Raw genomic sequence first — 6,003 nt, 5'->3', positions numbered from 1 at the left:
ATCAGTGCCTGTAGTAGGCGATGTGAGGAGGGGAAAAAGTAAAAGCAGAATCCTGTTCGAACATATGTAATGAGCAACATTTATCATAACTTTCTTCCACTTCCTGCCCTCTAAAGATAACCTTGTAGCTGTAGCAATAATTTCCTCATTCACTTGGATGGAGGTACCATTAATGGGGACCCTCATGTCTGTCCAAGAGTTAACAAATTGAGAAGAATAATTTTCATTAGCTTTCATGAATGGAACTAGACCCCCTTCTTTCAAAATCATCCAAGTACAAGGCTTCCTTACATAATCCTCAATTTTGGATGTTTCAATCATTACCATATCACCACTCATTTTAGGCCCCTAACCAAAATCCTCCGACAACTTTAGATTGAGAATCATGGTTAAACCCTTACACCAATGACTTGGTCTTTGTAAAAGAACAGTTGCATGAAGCCAAAAATAGCAATAAAAAGAATGGTTTAAGATGCCATAATTATAAACAAAGTGGTAGAGAATTGTTTGTCCCATCACTAATGGGGTAACATGTTTATACAACCTTTCCTGCAATAAATCATACTATTAACTTGCCTCCAAAAAATGTGCCCTCTAATTCAAGCCAGGGGAGTGTAAACGTAATAAATCTTTTCATTTGATCTTCTTTTGACATAATATTTAAAAATACTTTCCATAATATTCCCATTAATTTTCATGATGACTTTACAACACAAGTACCAAGTCACATTTAAAATGTTAAACTTGACCTTTCTTTCCATCATTTGATATAAATTTAAACTCAAAGCCATATACTACTTAAAAGTAAGCACTATTATAAGAATCTAACAATGAAACATCACATGACAATCATCGATCATATTCTCTCTTAATTATTTGCTTCCTTTCCATGAGAGCTTGAACTTTCATAGATAAAGAGGTCATTTGCCTCCAATATTCCTTGGATTTGCAGCCCCAAGCTATCCAAAGAATCTGCAACAATGCTCCCCTCCATATAGATGTGGTGTATGCTAAAGTTTCCTTTGCTATGGATTCTCATGTATAATCTACAAAAAATTATCATAAACTAGAAATGTCCTTTTAATCATCTTTTGATCGTATTGTCACAATTATTATTGTCTAAGATGCATCATTTATATTGTGCAGTTTGCATACAAATTGTTAATGACATTTTTTACAAAGTTATGAGACCAAAACATAGTTAATATTTTATGTGTGTATTGATAAAATTATATAGATTTGGAGTGGATACCTGATAAATATATGCTAGAAAATGTTAAGTGAATTAATTTGAAACATATAATACATTACAATCCACAAAAAAATATTTCTTATTACATTTGATATAAAGGCCAAAAGATCAACCACACTTACATGCTTTCCACATCCATGATTATGCTTAGTGCATAGCAGATACTCCTCATATGTGCAAATTAAAAGCACATACTCTATATAATAGAGGAAGAAATTAACTGAGAAATATACAAGATAAGATAAGATAAGATCAAATTATTAATGTCCACGAAAAACCAAAATGGTTTATGGGATTGAGCATACAAACAGAAGAGCCAACCAAGCAAAGGCACCAAACGGTGATTGAAAAGGAAAAAAGCAACAAGAAGAAAGAAAGACAAGGTAAGGACTAAGGGTTCTTCATTGTCACAAAGAAATCTATAATAGAGAGGTACATCTGTGAAAAATCCATAGTCTTCGGATGTCATGAAGAACCCCTATAGAACTGATGTTGCCTGTAAAGACTAGTACAATGTCTAACAGATCTGAAATGTGAAGTAGTGGAAGGCCTTTTCAAACCTCGCGGAGGAGACAAGGGAGAGAAAAAGGTGGTAATGAGCTAATCAGAAGTCCTTCTCTGATGAAAGGACTACAGGGTATTCTCTTGAAGATGGGTGGCCTCCTGAAGATAAAGTGTTAAACATCGCTAATCAATATAACTGAAGAACATCGAGAGAGAAGAATAGTCTCTAAAAAAGTAATAGAATCTCCCTCTGATCTCATAATAATGAGGATAATGAAATATGAAGTGAGTCTCAGTCTCAACCTCCATCAGAGTGCATAACTAGCATAATTGATAAGCCTGATCCATATGGTGATCAGTCCGAGCCCTGAGACGATGAGAACCAACCCTAAAAGAGCTCAAAGAAAATTGTAATGCATGATTCCAATGCCGGTAAAGATAGGCAGGGAAAACAAAAATACCATCCTAAATAACAAGAAAATGCTTAGCATAGAAGGACATCTTAGGTCACAAACCACCCAGGGGATGACACCAAGTAGTGGTAATATACTACCTATAGATATCCTGTCTGACATGCTCATTCAACTCCTGACGAGAGGGAAGAAGATGAGTCGAGGCATCTAGCAAAAACTGATAGGGAGGAAGACAATCAATATCAATCCCAATCAAACCCAACAAAGAGGTGGCCTGAGCGTACCAGCATCTTGATCTAGCAGAAGTGTCAGATCTCATAATTTCCACCGAAGAACAATATGCCAAAAAAGAGTATCTATGTAGGTCAGCACCTATCTCCATAAAACCATGAAGCCGATGAAGAAACCAAATCAAGTCAAAAATAATGGCAAGTTTGAGAGGATGAGCACCAAATTCTGCTAAAACAATGCTATGAGGGGTGAATCTATGAAACCTAATGATACGATGCAACAACAGTGTCTGGACCTGCTCAATAGAAGCCCAATCAAAAGCATAAATTAAGCTAGTTCTAAAATTCATAAATTGAGAGGAAGCAGGAACCATGTTTCAGGAAACTAAAACTAAAAGTATGAGGTAGAAGAAAATATTAAATGACTTAGAGAAGGAAATCCAAAATAAAACATTAACAAAATGAGCTAGATTGAAGAATCTTCGATTTATTAGGCTTAGCTTCTTAAGGGACAAATTTATTTTGTTGTGATGGAGCACTCTTCGTGGGTATTAATTCCTTTGCGTCAACTACAAGAGAAGATTGGAGGTAATGTGACACATCATTCATGTCTCTGAAGATGTTATGTCATTTCTAGTTGCATTAGAAACAGTTGCTGCTCATGGTGCTCTCATGGGTAGTTTTGTGATGTCAGTCAAATACCTAGAGAGGATGAAGTGTTCCTACTACTGGAAATGATGAAGGATTTTGAATGTAAGCAAAAATAAATGAAAAACACATATAGTAGAGACAACAATGAAAAATGTTTCAGGAGATTATTGTAAAATGAACCAATGAGTGAGTAAAACCTGAAACAACCGACAATTGTCACCCTATTCTCTGAATCATCAATCGTTGCGCCGCTTTCTTTCTCATCTCTCCAAAAACCCTTGCTTTGCGTTGTATAACTTTTACAACAGATTTTTACAGCAACTTCTCTAAGGCATATTAAATTCATCTTTATCTCCTTGCAATAAATGTGGCTTTATCTCATCTAGCCTGTTCTTTCACAATTTCTTTTATTTTTTTATTTTGAAAAAAATTGCAAAAACACCAGCAAAATCCAATTCAACCAATCTAAAATTAGAAATTTCTATTCAATAATTATTTTTTAAATCTAACTTTACCGAACTTTGAAATATGACATAAAGGTAGAAAGAAAAATAAATTGAGAAGGATCCACTAAAATTGAAATATGACATAAGGGTAGAGAGAAAAATAAATTTAGAAGGATCCACTAAAACTTAAAACATTAGTTCCCTGCCTTATAAAGGCAGGGACTAACAAATACTTGTCCTGGTACAAATACTTGTATTCGTTTGTATTCCAAAGTTGCCGGACGGATCAATAGATCGATGTTACACCGTGACACCACCAGAAAGAGAGTTTGACCTGGAAATGAAAATGTCTGCACTGCCAGTTGAATATGGAAGTTGTATTCTTAAAGAACTGCAGACATCCAAAGAAAACGAAGAGTCAAAGCCTGGTAGTGGAGCTTCTTCTTCAAGAATTTGGAGGACTTGTCTCATCATAAGCCTGCCTTCTGGCTGAGGATTAGAACAGATCAGACCAAGTTTGAGCACTCTCTCCATCTCACCTTCAACATACTGCCCACCAAGATTTGGGTCGGCTGCATCTATCAGACTGCCTCTGTCATACAACTCTCTCACCCTGTCAACCAGAACAATATCATCAGATTGAAGGGAGAGATCAACTGGTCTCCTCCCGCATGCAACCTCCAACATAAATATACCAAAACTGAACACATCTGTGGCAGGACTCGCCTTTCCTGTTTCTACGAATTCCGGTGCAATGTACCCCAGCGTTCCTACCACGCGACTGGTGTGCAAGTTTTCGTTATGCTCGTACTGACGGGCAAGCCCGAAATCTCCCAACTTCCCATTCAGCTCTGAGTCTAGCAGAATATTGCTGGACTTGATGTCTCTGTGCACTACGCATTGCTCCCACTCGTCGTGAAGATACAGCAAACCTGCAGTCACATCTCTGATCACTCTGTACCTCTCATCCCACTTTAGCGTCTTCTTTGGGTTTCCAAATATCATCTTGTCCAGGCTACCATTTGGCATGTAGTCATAAACTATGAATAGCTGCTTTTCCCGCCTGCAGAAGCGTCTGATCTGCACAAGGTTTCGATGTTGAAGGCGACCAAGACTCGAGATTTCTGCTACGAATTCCTTCAACCCATCATCTGTTTCTCGAAGGATACATTTCACCGCTACTTGGAGGCCGATTGTGGGAAGAACTCCTCTGTATACCCTACCGAAACCCCCGGATCCCAAAAGTTCTTCCTCTCTGAAACCCTTAGTTGCAGTATGTAGGTCTTTGTACTTAAACCTGTGAGGCCAATATTCCATCTCCCATTCTTCAATAAGATCTCTGTACTTATTTCGCTTCCACCGCACAAGTAGGGTTGCTACAACTACAATTAGGACCAGAACAACGCAAGCTGTACTTGTGCCAGCTATCAATCTGGAGTTTGAGCCCCTTGATTTCCTGCGTACAAAGGATGGAAGAGAAGATGTATTCAGGGACGGGGCAAAGCTTCCGTTTGTAGCAAAGCTCCAGGCCAGGATGTGATTCTCTTCATAAACGATTCCCGTAAACGCTGAGAAACCAACGTGCATCTCTTGTTCCAAAACGTTGGACAGGGATATATTTTTCATATGTAACAGAGGTTTCTGTGGGCGATCAAGACCAGCTTCCGCAATGGTTACTTTGAGCTCCTTGTGAAGATGATCATAGTCAATCCAAGCTTGAATATTCTTTCCACTTTTGAGATCCAATTCCTGGAATTGGGTGCTGTTGTTCCAGTAGCCTGCAGGTGTAGAGTTTACAGATATGAGGTCGTTGATATCCACACCAACGTGATTGTCGTTGATCTCCTCAAGCTCCATGTTCTTGTATGTGTCGAACTCAACTGCAAACAGATGGTTAGAGGCATCTCCTGTAACTGATAAATTGCTAATCAAGCCAAAGTACGGACCTGGTATAAGCCCCTTTGGAAATTTGTAGGGTGTCATAATAAACGCCAGTCCAAATCCAGATTGTGAAGCTGAAGAATGAACAATGCTAAACACAAAAGTTGTGCTGAAATTCAGATATTTCATACGCACGGGATGTGGATAGAAAGCACGGCCAAAACCAGTAGATGGAGGTAGTTGAGTAAGGGAGATGGCATTGGACTCCACTGATGCATTACCGAAGAATTCGAGGCTCGACGCACTGAATTGGTTGAAGACAAAATTTGTGTGGGCTTGGGCAATAAGCGAGGTGTGGAGGAGGAAAAGTACAGGGACCATGACACTCGCGCCTTCCAATGTCGATATCCTCATGTTGGAACTTAACGAGCAGTGTATATCAAAAAGCATTGGACAACTTTAGAGAGATCTCCAACAGGTTTAAATAATTCTTTCCATAGAAAGCAAAATTGAGCTTGAAATGCACCTATGAAAGAGGGAAAAAATACATAAATCCAGCTGACGAATTGATCCAGATTTACCTTTCTGTGCATTGCAGAGTTTCCATTTCTTTTTACTGTTTTCGC

The 6,003-nt window shown here is 38.4% G+C and overlaps 1 pseudogene; it reads right to left on the bottom strand.

The window, feature by feature from the left end:
• Positions 1 to 3,796: 3,796 nt before the first annotated feature.
• On the bottom strand, positions 3,797 to 5,791 carry LOC149549332 (L-type lectin-domain containing receptor kinase SIT2 pseudogene; annotated as a pseudogene).
• Positions 5,792 to 6,003: the final 212 nt, after the last annotated feature.

This window comes from Cupressus sempervirens, chromosome 7 (genome assembly GCF_028749045.1).
Source record: "Cupressus sempervirens isolate cs-2001-9-10 chromosome 7, ASM2874904v1, whole genome shotgun sequence".
NCBI classification, from domain to species: Eukaryota; Viridiplantae; Streptophyta; class Pinopsida; order Cupressales; family Cupressaceae; genus Cupressus; species Cupressus sempervirens.
The sequence above is the reverse complement of the archived record's forward strand: the minus strand, read 5'-3'. Positions and strand labels throughout refer to the sequence as shown.